The sequence below is a fragment of the Sceloporus occidentalis genome, unplaced genomic scaffold (assembly GCF_023333645.1).
Source record: "Sceloporus occidentalis isolate IW3139 unplaced genomic scaffold, rSceOcc1.0.p SCAF_432, whole genome shotgun sequence".
NCBI classification, from domain to species: domain Eukaryota; kingdom Metazoa; phylum Chordata; class Lepidosauria; order Squamata; family Phrynosomatidae; genus Sceloporus; species Sceloporus occidentalis.
The window spans coordinates 316,664-330,132 of record NW_028317412.1 but is presented as its reverse complement, the minus strand read 5'-3'; the positions used below and the strand labels follow the sequence as shown (position 1 = coordinate 330,132).

General features: G+C 45.2%; 1 pseudogene; it reads left to right on the top strand.

The window, feature by feature from the left end:
* Nucleotides 1-6,584: 6,584 nt before the first annotated feature.
* LOC149272615 (upstream stimulatory factor 2-like) lies at nucleotides 6,585-13,469 on the top strand (annotated as a pseudogene).

Sequence of the window (13,469 nt, the reverse complement as noted above, 5' to 3'; positions counted from 1 at the left end):
AAAAAAACAAAAAAAAAAAAAAAAAAAAAAAAAAAAAAAAAAAAAAAAAAAAAAAAAAAAAAAAAAAAAAAAAAAAAAAAAAAAAAAAAAAAAGAAAAAACAAAAAGCTATAAAGAAAAAAAAAAAAACAAAAAAAAAAAAGAAAAAACAAAAAAAAAAAAAAAAAAAAAAAAAAACAAAAAAAAAAAAAAAACAAAAAAAACAAAAAAAAAAGAAAACATAAAAAAAAAAAAAAAAAAAAAAAAAAAAAAAAAAAAAAAAAAAAAAAAAAAAAAAAAAAAAAATAAAAAAAAGAAAAATAAAAAAAAAAAAAAAGAAAAAAAGAACAAAAAAAAAAAAAAAAAAAAAAGAAAAAAAAAAAAAGAAAAAAAAAAGAAAAAGAAAAAAAAAGAAAAAAGAAAAAAAAAAAAAAAAAGAAAAAAAAAAAAAAAAAAAAAAAAAAAAAAAAAAAGAAAAAAAAAAAAAAAAAAAAAAAAAAAAAAAAAAAAAAGGAAAAATAAAAAAAAAAAAAAAAAAAAAAAAAAAAGAAAAACAAAAAAAAAAAAAAAAAAAAAAAGAAAAAAAAAAAAAAAAAGAAAAAAAAAACAAAAAGGAAAAAAAAAAAACAAAAAAAAAAAAAAAAAAAACAAAAAAAGAAAAAAAAAAAAAAAGAAAAAAAAAAAAAAAAAAAGAAAAAAAACAAAAAAAAAAAAAAGAAAACAAATAAAAAAAAAAGAAGGAACAAAAAAAAACCACTCAATCCCGCCTTTTACTTAAATCACAGCCTACCAGTTTATGGTGTTTTATGATGTAATTGCCCCTAATATGGTTATTCTCCCTTACACAAAATACCGGTCTGAATTTTTTTATCACCTAGAAAAGAGTCCTACAAATTAGATTTTTCCGACCTGGTAACAAGGTCAACATTATAATATGTTCTCCGGTAGAAAAAAAACATCTGTTTCCACTTCTAAACTTCTATGCTTAACATCTGTGATCAGCATGAGCCTGGATACATAGTAAATATTTCATCCTAACACTTAATACAGTCTTATTCTAGAATACCCCCTCCCCCACACACACACACACACGCGGACTCCAAGTTTCTATCCAGATGAAAAATACAGTGAACCAAGATATTTTATTTTATTAATAAACCCAACAGGGACTTTTTTTAAACTGATATCTGGATTAGAGTGGATTTCGGGGAAGAAAATTCCATTGTTAATAAAACCGTCCAAGAAGCCAGCATTGTTTATGGAACTCGGGAAATCCTGTTGGAGTGGTGGACGCTCGCGGCAGAAGAAGACCGTCCTGTTTGGTCAAGAAAGGTGACAATCAATTTAGAATTACAGATCTCCTATCCGGTACAATCCAACCCATATTAACTTCCAAAACAAATGATATTACATTGAATATATTAATTAAAAAAACAAACTTATATTTAATAAAAAAAAACAACTTACCCAGGGTTTTATTTTTCTCCTTTACGTCTGTTCCGTACTAGAAAATAAAAAGGAAACGTGTTCGGGGGATTGTGTCAATAGCTCTAGGAATAGAAATTATCAGTAGAATGCGGAGTGATAATTGAGCTTGGGCAATGACTTATGGGAGTATAGGATAGTGTTGAATGTGAGTGCACAGGAACACTGCGATGTGCGCTTGGGTGAATATATGATATATGACATCATAACCTGAAGTGAGATGGGTACAATATGTAATATATAAAAAGAGCGGGCTTACAATATGTTTAAGCGAAGAACGTAAATGCAACGAGTGGCGTACCTGTCCAAAGCATGCTTATGGTGAGGCCCATTAACAGGGGCGATTTTGAGAATATTCAGATATTGGATCACGTTGTATCCACACATTCCGTTGTCCACGGGGGTCTGCAAAAATTGCCAAGACAGGATATTAAGGAACGTCAGTCGGATGTGTTATGGAAGCCGACACCTATGTAGTGTCTACTCATGTGAAATCTAATGCACTGGAACCACTAGCAGTGGACTCACTGTAAGTATAGTTGACACTCAGTGGTTGAGGCAGAGAGACGTGTTGGACGATGCACGTGACGGTAATGTCTCTGGACCTCGCGTTACTTGGTAACACCAGATGACTTGTGGAAAGGAACAAACCGTCCTCTGATTCCCAAATATCCAACGGACTCGGAGCTGCCGGGGATATCTCGGAGCTGATCCAGTTCAGTAGGACCGGCGGTGGATAAAACCCATGCGTTCTGCATGTCAGTGACAGATGCGGTGCTTCCGGCGATGCCACCTGAAGGTAAATCTCCGGCTTTGATGGATGAGCTGTGAAGAAAACAAAAAGTCAAGAAGGGAAAATATTTTGCTACAAAACAAAAACTTTTAAGCTTCCGTCTAAAACAGGAACTGATTCGCTATGGACAGGAGATGGCAAAAGACCTTTCGACGGAGATCAGTTAACGAATGTTCTGGTTTATGTTACATTTGTGAAGTTTGCAAAGGTCCATATTGAGGTTCCAAGTCCATAAAGTTAAACATTTCAAACATCTAATCCAGAAAAGTGGAAACAAACCCAGAGACGTGTTTACCTCTGGTGCTGCTCTAGGCCTGACCTCAGCTGTCCGCTCCATGGTCGCTCTGTGCCTTAATGGCGCTCAGTGACTATTAACTGACTCGATGTCCCAGAGCTGATCCTTGGTTTTGCGGGGGGGCTGACACTCCCTGCACTTGTTACATCCAAAAGAGGTCAACACCTATCATCCACTGTCGTAAATATTATCCGTGGCTGCCCTCTTTTTGAGAAATTCTAGAGCTCTACCATCTTTTGAATGTTCATTTGATTAACTATGGATAATTAAACATTATTTTTAAAGCTCTAATGAATTAGCAGATTTGGATCAGTCTTTGAAACAACCTTCAACCTTCTAGCCTTATAGACCTAACCTTATAGACCTTTTGGTCAGATGGAGATCTAGCCGCCCCACCAATAACCCACGTGGCTTCTAAATGAAGCGTCTCACCGTACACAACGAGCTTGGTGCCATTCCCTTGCTTCTCGTCTACATCCCAAATGAGAACTTTGCAGGAAGTAGGTGCCGGCATCTTCCCAGCTGACATTTCTAATGATTAAAGATCCATCACCTTCACTCAGGAAGGTCCTCGGGAAGAACAGCGAGAAACGTCCCCTCAAACCGATGACTTGGGTAGAGTTGACCGCGTCTCGCAATCCGGTTCTATGCCCACGACACGGCGCCTTTCGAAGCAGGCTCTTCCGTTGAGAAGAACAACTTAGCTTGACCTGGTCCCCCTCGGACACCATCAAGGTTGAGGGTGATTGTGAAACCTGCAGACTCGTACCGGCCAGGGCTACAAGATGCAATTTAGTCCATGCGTTAATGTTGGTAAAATCACTAATAATCACATGTCAATCAAATGAACCAAGAAGATGCAAACCACGCATTGGGTGGCAACTCTACCACCACGAATGGTGGAGAAAGAAGTTGCTAACAATGTTTTAAATTCTCAATGATGTGCCATAGGAATGTTTCATCTACTAAATAGATCATTTCAATACAAGGGACAAAAAAGGAGAAAATAAAGCCCCCCACACATTATTATTTATTATTAATGTTTATTATTATGAATTATTTTTTGTGCAAACGGTCAACATCCCGACCAATCCCGTCAAGACTCCAGAAATAACGTCTTGGACTGGTGTATCAAGCTTCTGTTTCTCTTTTCCCCCCTCAAAACACACAAGAAATGGACAATTATTCGTGTAGCTAAAAGACGCAGTTGGTCCAACACCGGCGCTGAGTAATAGAAGTAGATAATGTTGGTTGCCATGGGGGACTGCTTCACTTTTTACCATCTAGCACTAATATTACTCTCTCCCCTCTCTCTCTATTAATATATATGCTGGAACTTAAGTGAATAGACCTGCTTGGATTATATTTTTATTATTATTATTTATTTATTTATTTATTTTTAAATAGCCAAAAAATAAAGAAAATAAACTGGAGAAGAAAAAAAAAAAATGAGAATTTTTATTACTTCCCTATAAACAGAATTTAAATGTAGAAATAAAATATCTACAAAATCCTACTTTTTAAAAAATTCTCAATGAATTTGGTATTTTTATTGAATTTTGGCCGAGAGAGTCAGTAACTCACCTGCCGGTACCAGCCGCGACCACCACAAAATCAGAACGAATCCTGGCATTTGTCCTCTGTGCAGAACCTCACCGAGCAGACACAGGGACAAAACTTTATATCTGCCTCTCGGGGGGGGGGGGGGGGGGGGGGGGGGGGTTAGATTTAGGGAAGGGGGAGGGGCAGTTGATAGACAGAGGCTTTTTGCTGCGTCCGGCAACCTATCTCATCGTGGTTTCAGTGATTTATCCTGCAGCTGATGCTATCGGTTCAAAGCTTGAAACAATGTTACTAATTAGGTTTGTAAACAGAAATGAAATATTCTGGCTGACTTCATTGCTTAATCACCACACTGAGCTGATGCTTTATGGCAATGCTAATGAAGTCCGTTCCTCCGTGGACATTCATTAGTAAGAGAGTCCGACTGGGTGATTAAAGACTGAGTCATTCTATTGTTCCCCACAGGCAGTATGATAAGGAGTCGGGGTGTGTTTGTCTAGTAGATTGGGTTCAGATAACAGAGGCGAATCCATATTCAGCTGCCTGAAAATATTATATTGCAGGGCAAAATGAAATAAAATATTAACGTTCACCCCATAAGTGCTTGGGGGGAGGGGTGCCATGTTTTGCACAAACATTCTCGTTTCCTCTATATGGCCTAAATAAATTAAATGTAAATGTCTCGTTCTCACGGGGAAAGACGCACTTTGTGGTGTGGCACAGATGAGAAGATAAGGGTATAATAACCCCAGTAGTAATGGCCCTTGTGGGCCGGTGAACGTCGTGCTTGTGAATCGAGGGCAAAAACCTGCTGACTGTGAAGATATTCGGGGTTAGCGGCTTCTTTGTGAGACGAAAAACGTAGAAACCTAGACTGTGCCGGCAGATCAGGTCCATGCATGGTGATGACCCCTAGTGGGCAGAATACGTACTACAGGCAAACACACAAAGTGTGAAACATCTTAGAAACATAGAATTTGGCGGCCCCCGTCGGCCCGTCTGGTCTGCCCATCTCTCCTGCTGTAAAGACTCAAACCCTTAATCAGTCGTTGGTCTTGTCTTAGATTCAGGAGCCGTATGTCTATCCCATGCATGTTTAAAATCCCCTTGCTGTATTAACCTCTACCCCTCTGCTGGGAGGGCTGTTCCCCTTATCTACCACTCTAATGGCAAAGTTAAACTTCCTTGATGCACCTAAATATTCCAAAATAGAAGCAAGTAGGAGATCAATAAACATGATTACATGTTATATACTGCCTGTTCCCTGGATCTGCACCATTATTACTCCCCATTGGACGATCTCTCTACTAAGTTGCTGATTGCTGTACAGGCAGTAAGGGGTGGAGAGGATATCAGGGCAGGAAGATGTCCAGCGATCTCAGCCCCTCTACGGCGAAGTCATCCTTTACTTTTAATCATTGCGATTTTAAAGTTAATGGGGTAAATGAGCATAATAAGTCAGTTGTTGGGACTCTACAAGGGAAATCCAGGACTGTTGGCGGTGTCATATACAGATTTTGGCCACTTTTCACACTTCCAGAGCCCTTCAGCAGCCCCTGACATATGGAACATCCTCGGGGCAAGTATGGTAATAAACCAGTTTTTAGGACTGTCTGGGTCAATTCTGGACTGCTGGCAGCTATTTGTGTAAATCCTCCATGAATTCCTTTGTCTGTATGCACCAGGCTTTCTATATATAAAATAAAGGATGCTAAATGTTGAGCAATTGACAGGAGCAGTTCCATGGTTGCCATGACAACTGCCCCACTTTAAGCACAAGTTGGTCTTTATAATCCGGGTCCACATGCTCAGCCCGCCCGCGTCTGCATATAGTAAATGTTTTGTTTAGGGCCGTCCGCCCGCACCAATCCGCGAGGGCTTCCACCTAGTTCGCCCGCCCGCACTCATCTGCAGACGATACCCAGGCTGTGAATGTGGGTTTCGTGCCCGCCCGCGCCTCTCTGCCGAGCGTACACTGCTTGTGAATGTGGGTTTGGCGCCCGCCCGCTCCTGTCTGGACAGTGTACGCTGTGTGTGTCGGGCCCGCCCGCGGTGCGCCAAGTGTGTGTGTCGGGCCCTCCCGCATGTGCGCCAAGTGTGTGTGTCGCGCCCGCCCGCTCCAGGCCCCGCCGCCGCTGTTGTTTGTGTGAGGGATCCGCCCGCCGATGTTTGTCGGGCCCGCCCGCTCGTGTGTCAGCGCTGCGTTCGTTCGGTTGGCGCTCGGTGTGTCGGTGCTGCTGGGCCGCGGTGTGCCAGGTTCTCTTCTCCCCGCCTCCATCCTCCTCACGTGTCCCGGCGGCGGTGCAGGGAGGCAGACAGGGGATCTCCTCACATGACCCGTGTGTTTGTCCCCGTGATCAGCTCCGCCGGGCCTCCCGCCTCCTCCACCCCCCCGGGCCGTCTCGGGCCTCGGCCCCGCACCGCCCTGACCCGGGGGACACGGGCCACCCCGAGTACCGACACATGGACCATGCTGGATCAGGGCCTCGACTCCTCGCCAGGTCAGAACTCCAGCCCGAGGCTGCGGCCTGCACTCTTGGGGCGGACTAAGGGGGTACTTTAATGCGGAGTTACAGCCATACTAACGCAGGGCACTGGGGCAAATAGCCAGGCTGGTGGTTGGGGGTATAAGGGTAAATGGCCTTTCAGATAGAGGGCATTGGGGGTAAACAGCCATAGTAATGGGGTGCACGGGGGGTAACAGGAGTAATTATGGGGTAAATAGTGATACTAACAGCAGCACAGGGGTAAAAAGCCACACTAAGCAAGGGCAATAATATGGGGGGGCGCAGGGCAAAATTGGGATGAATGGCTGTACTAATGGGGGGCACTGGGATAGGAATGGGGTAAATAGCCACATTAAGGGGGGGCACTGGGGTAAGAATGGGATAAATAGCCACATTAAGGGGGGGCACTGGGGTAAGAATGGATAAATAGCCACATTAAGGGGGGGCACTGGGTAAGAATGGGATAAATAGCCACATTAAGGGGGGGCACTGGGGTAAGAATGGGATAAATAGCCACACTAAAGGGGGGCGCACTGGGGTGAGAATGACATGTAATTGGCCCTAATAACTGTAAATGACTTTAGTGTGGCCGGGTATAAATGACCGTAATATACGCTGGTGTAATAATGGGTATTAAGAGCAGTAATGACAGTGTTTGTGGGAGGGCAGGGGCAGAACGGAGGGCTATTAATGACAGTAATAATATAATCCAGTGAGCGGGGGGGGGGGGGTTGGGGTAATAGCATATTGTACGGTGCCACGTGGGGGACAAAAACATCACAATGCAATATTAAACGGCGTGTGCTTTACAAAGAACTTATTACACATTCCAGGTGTTATAGAATAGGCGCTGACCTATGGAATAACGTATAGAATATGCCGGCCCCCTGCGTTTATAATATATACGTAAACATATACATATAGGCCGGGAATAGATATAATAATAACTTACATTGGCCGTTTGTCGAGTAGCTGATGTCACTAGTATGGCAATATAATAATATTTATACAAAATTACATATATTTATATTGTTTTTTTTTATAAACATTATACAAAATTAAAAATAAATTGTATATAATATAATTATGTATATCATTTATAATTTTGTATAAATATATATAAAAAAACATAATATATATATTTTGTATAATTTAAATGTTTTTTTAATAAATATTTATACAAAATTCTGAATACATTGTTGTATGTAATGTTTATATATCATGGTTTTTTAAAAAATAATTATTATTTTGATAAAATATGTCGTAAGCGTGCCTTGTGTTTGAATGGAGGGACTGTGATAAGCGCGGCGGGGATGGTATGACAGGTGCTATGAGGTTATTATACCATCCTGTGATATATCTGCGGGTCGGGCGATATGTCGCGTAACGTTTGCAGTCTGTTGTATAACGATTTCGATTTGTGTGTTTTGGTTATTTTGGAAAGTTTCCTTTTGGCGTGAGAGGAGAGAATGTTCTTCGTTGGGATAGCGCGGGTGACAGCTGATTTGCATAAAGGGCTGTTAGGGTACGCTCGCCCGCTGGGGGGGGGGGGTTAGTGCTGTCGGGGCCGCTGGCTAACTCTTTCCTCCGAAGACGATTCATTGTAATTGTCAGATTGTCGTTAAAAAAAAGTGAAGGTTGCCGCGCGGTCTCCGGGTGCTTTATGTCCGGTCAGATCCCCGCTGCTGGCGCCGACACCTGTAATGCCTGCCGGCACGGAGAGCAGGGCGCTTCATAATGCAAGCTCCCCGCTTAGTGAATAGACTCCTATGTGCGTGACGGTGATGAACGAATAACCATAAACGGGCTTTTCTTTCTGCTCAGGAGATGCGGATAATCGTCAGATATATTGTATAAACGGTAACTATTATCAGGCAGGGGCGGGGTCTGTGCGGCCCCTGGGGGCCACGCTCTGTGCAGCTTGCAGAGAGTGGATTGGGTTAGCTGGAGAGGACGCGACCAGATGTTCAGCTCCCCGCCGGATCTTGGGAGATGCAAAACTTGCAGATATTTGGCTAAAGCGTAACCTTCTGTGCCGGCTTCCGGTATCCAAACGACATCGGGGAGGGAAGGCGGATCGCTTGTTACTGGAAAACAGGACAGCTTTCGGTGGATCCTGCGATACCTGCTTGCTGGGCGAAAGCGTTAAAGCACTATATGCTTAAAACAATGCCTGCTTAAATTCCCCCTACCACTTCTGCTGGGTGGCTGTTCCACTTATTAACTACCCTCTCACTGAAGTGAAACTTTCTTATGTTCCAGCTAAGCCCCTGACTCCTTGGTTTTAGATTATGGCCTCCTGCACTTTGTGGAGCGTGGTGTCGGGCTGGTGGGGGGATCTCTGTGGCACGCGGCTGTGTGTGTCCTGGTTACGGGGGTCCGCGTGGGTGAGGTGAAGCCCCCCGTGCAGTGCTTGGAGTCCCAGGCAGTGTGGTTGAGGCGTGTGATCGGGTTCGTTCTCTCCTGCGCTCACTCTTTGCATTGAGAGAAACCTTTGGAATGCGATCAGCTCATTTCGGAAGAGGAGACGTTTGACAGCGAGAGGTCGCCATCCTAAACTAGAGAGTCAGAGGCATTAGGAAGTTTTACTTTACTGAGAGGGTGGTAGATAAGTGGATCAGCCTCTCGGCAAGAGGTGGTAGAGGGTAATACAGTGTTAAACAACGCATGGGATCGGCATATGGCTCCTGAATCTAAAGACGACTGATTAAGGTTTGAGTCTTTACAGCAGACCAGACGGGGGGCCGACGGGGCCGACCTGCCGTCAGGTTCTATGATTTGATTCGCTAAAAAATGTGCGTTAGTCAGCGGCCCCCGATCGGCCCCGGCTTTGTGAGAGTTTTCCTCCCGCCACGTAGAGCTTCTGCTTATCTATTTATACGGTTTGAGGTTAACAGGAAAGTGCAGCCGGCAGCCGTCTGGAAGCTGCAGCGCGGGGCTTTATTCGCTAAATGCGAGTTGTGGTTTGAACCCCCTCGCTTCACTATTCATTATGAAGGGCAAAGACAGGCAGGTTACTCTGGCGATGGGGCCTGAGCTAGCCCTGTATAATGGATAGTTCAATGAGTAAGGAGACACTCGGAGTGTTGATTATACTTTCTCAGGGCTGGCCAAGCTCTTCTTGCAGCAGAAGCTGGCTTGGCTTGGATTAGTATTGAAGCCAAGGAGCTGAAATGAACTCTGTCTTTAGTGAATAAGCCCCGCTGGGCCTGGTCTGCTGAACGCAGCTTTTTGTAGGAAAGGTTTCGTGGGGGCTGCAGCTTCCCGCCTGTGACGGTTTATCGTTAAAGATAAGAAATGGAAGCCCTGAGTGTTTTAAGTCACAGGATCCGTTTCATAAAAATACTAAACAACGAGCCCCGAGGGGCCTTACGGCAGACACGGCTCACACATAGGGTTAACAGATCCGGGACGGGTCATAAGACCAGATATTAACAGAGACGCCCCGATAATTACTCTGTGAGCGATCCGCAGACTGCTTCATGCTCGTTCGGGGCAGTTTGGGGCGCCCGCGTAGTCGTTACAATGTCCTCAGGGTACTATAGGCGAGCGAGCAGAGGAATCGTCTTCCATTACTTGATGGTATCTGTAGGGTTTTTTGTAGCGGTGTGATGTCTGCCACCGGCGTAATAACAAGACCTCTTCGTCCCACGGGGGCCGTCGTCGTAGACCGTAGGGAGGACGGCTCCGTAGTAGACAGTGAGGGCAGTAAAGCTCTGGAACGCGTTACTCGGGGGGGAGATGTTGGAGACGCTTGGATGAGCATGAGCCGTCCATCCATCTTTCCCACCGCCGGTCACATCGCTGTAGACAGGGTTGTTCTTGATGGTCCTATGTCTTCATTGAGTCCAGTTGACCGTGGAAGGTGACGGAGGTTGACCCGGCAGAGCCGATTCCGTGCAAGTCATTGAGTAGTGCGCGTCGGCAAACGCATAAATTGATGAGGCCTTTTAGCGTTTGCCAGTTCTTGGGTTTTGCTGGCCGGTTGCGACCTTTAATGAAGTCGAGCTGCTGCCCTAAAGCGATCGACTAGAAGCGATCCGTTTCCCTGGATCAGATGTTTCCGGGCCGGGGTCACTTGGTCTCGAGTTGTCGTTTATGTATTCATTTTAATCTTTCTTCTTGTTTTCTTCTTCTTCAGTCACGATAAGGGACAGGACGACGACGTTGTCGAATTACACGAAGGTAAGAGCTTTGAATGTTTTGTTTTCCGAAGTAATTTGCCTGCCAGGATTCTCTTGTTTGATCAGGAGTTATAGTGTGTGTGTGTTAGTGTGCGTGCGTGTGTAAGTAAGTGGGTGGGTGTGTGAGTGTACGTGTGCGTGAATATATATATAGTTATTAACAATCTTGTACTCTTGGCTGTTCCAGGAGAGGAGACGAGTGCCGACGAGCATACAGCGGTGGCCATCGCACTGTCCAACAAGCCGCATTCACAGACCACAATATCCAATACCAGTTCCGCACAGAGAATAATGGAGGACAGGTACTTTACTTTCAATAGAATAAAACCCCAACATTGCCGGTGCTATAAAATACCCCAAACCCTTCCCACAAATAACTCCTTAATCATGTAATATCCTGGCATATTTGTAATTATTTTCCGGAACACTTCATGTGTTGTTGCCATAGAAACTTAGAGTATCTCCAAAGTTTCAGTCCGAGCTTAAACCTTCAGAGGGTTCAATAAAAGATCCGTAAAGGTATTCTCCAAAAGAGGGTGCGTATTGAGCAGGGCTTTAAGATGGAGAGCAGATATGCCCGGGAGAATGGCGGATCTCTTAGCGCACACAGGACCGGTGTAATGGAAGCTGCCCCGCCGTTCCTCACCCTGCGGATCTTAACGCTCCCCTTTTGTGTTTCTCGCCCCGCAGGTGACGTATCGCGTTGTCCAGGTGACAGATAGTCAGTTGGATGGTCAGGGGGACGCGACCGGAGCGGTCAGCGTGGTGTCCACCGCAGCCTTTGGTGGTGCGCAGCAAGCCGTAGCACAGGTACCGGCCGTGGCTTTTTCAGAATGTCTCGCGTTGGGTTCTTATGGTCTGAATCATTGCAGCAGATAGGATTTCTTTCCTAACCCGACTGGCTCTCGATGCGTCTCTCGGCTCCGCGGCTCGTAACGGGGTTAAGAGGAGCTTCTCACACGGAGCATAACGTGATCGCCGCGCTTCAGCGACTAAAGTCGTGTTATCGCTCTGGTTTGTCCGACAGGCCGTCATCCAGAACCCTTTCAGTAATGGCGGAAGTCCTTCTACGGACGCGGTCAGCGGGGAGACGCGCTTCGCCTACTTCCCAGCTTCCACAGTTGGCGACGCGACGCCGGTGTCCGTACAGACGGCTGACCCGTCCTTGGCACAAGCAGGAGGTGAGCGAGGGTGACCAGCCCGTGAGACCTTACAAGCATTTCATGGACTCCTTCTGTGTACTCCTATTGTACGGTCCTGCCCACCATTTAAAAAGTATCTTTTAACCCGCGAATTCTTGTTTCCGCGTGTATTTTCTGTGCTCAATACGATCCCTTCCGTTACTAGGTCAATTTTATGTCATGATGACCCACCAAGACGTGCTTCCTGCGGGAACCCAGAGGACGATCGCCCCGCGGACGCACCCCTACTCACCGTACGTACTCGACGCCTGACAAGTGAAAACATACTTCTAAATACTTGGGATTTACGCAAAGTTCTACGTGACTTTAAAGATGTTTGAGATGATTTGTTTTGTTCTCTGATCCTGTTAGTAAAATGGACGGAAACCGAACTCCGCGGGACGAGAGGCGCAGAGCGCAGCACAACGAAGGTAACTGAGAAATGTTCATGTTTTCTCCGACCCCCATATCGGGGGTCTCCACGCACGTTCTCATTGCCGCTTATTCTTCCGCAGTGGAGAGGAGACGGAGGGATAAGATTAACAACTGGATCGTCCAGCTGTCCAAAATCATTCCAGACTGCAACGCGGAGAGCAGCAAAACCTCCGCGGTAAGAGAGTCCTCTGTCCCCCTCTCTCCACGCCTCTGTCCCCCTCTCTCCACGCCTCTGTCCCCCTCTCCACTCCTCAGATGAGGGGACACTGATCGCCGTGCGAGCCCCTCGAATGTAGACTCTGGGATACACGCAGCTATCATCGTCTTCTATTTTCACATCTTGGGGGTCACAGAAATATCGCTTGTAACAACATCAATAACGGGGGGGGGGGAAACCCAGCTGGACCCTCTTAGTCTTTATTCTTTAGGATAGTTTTATGCACATTCCATTATTTTGTGAATTCGTGGTTTTCTTTAACTACTTCCGCTGAAAGGCTATTCCGCATATCCACTTCCTTTCTGTAGCATAGAGTCTTCTCCCATCTAACTTTCGCCACCGGGTGTCGCTGTGAGACTCGATAACCAGCGTCTGCCTCTGCCACGCGCGGAGCAGAATCCCGGTGGCTTTTTGGGAAGCCCCGTTGAGCACTTTAGCGGTTAGTTATCACTCTGCTCACGCTTGGCTCTTTTAAATCCCTCTAGCAGAGTAAAGGTGGCATCCTCTCTAAAGCCTGCGACTACATACGTGAACTGCGCCAGACCAACCAGCGCATGCAGGAAACCTACAAAGAAGCCGAGCGGCTCAACGTGGACAACGAGGTGCTGCGTCAGCAGGTCAGAGACTCGATAGCGGGGGGCCGAGACTCTCCAGATACTTTCATGGAAACGTTTCTTCGTAAAATGCAAAAAATTTTGTTTTTCTTGATCTGATTGTCCGTTTTCTTCTTCTTTCCTTCAGATTGAGGACCAGAAGAATGAGAACACCCTCCTCCGAGCTCAGCTGCAGCAGCACGGAATTGAAGTTGTAGATGATCCTCCGAGGCAGTAA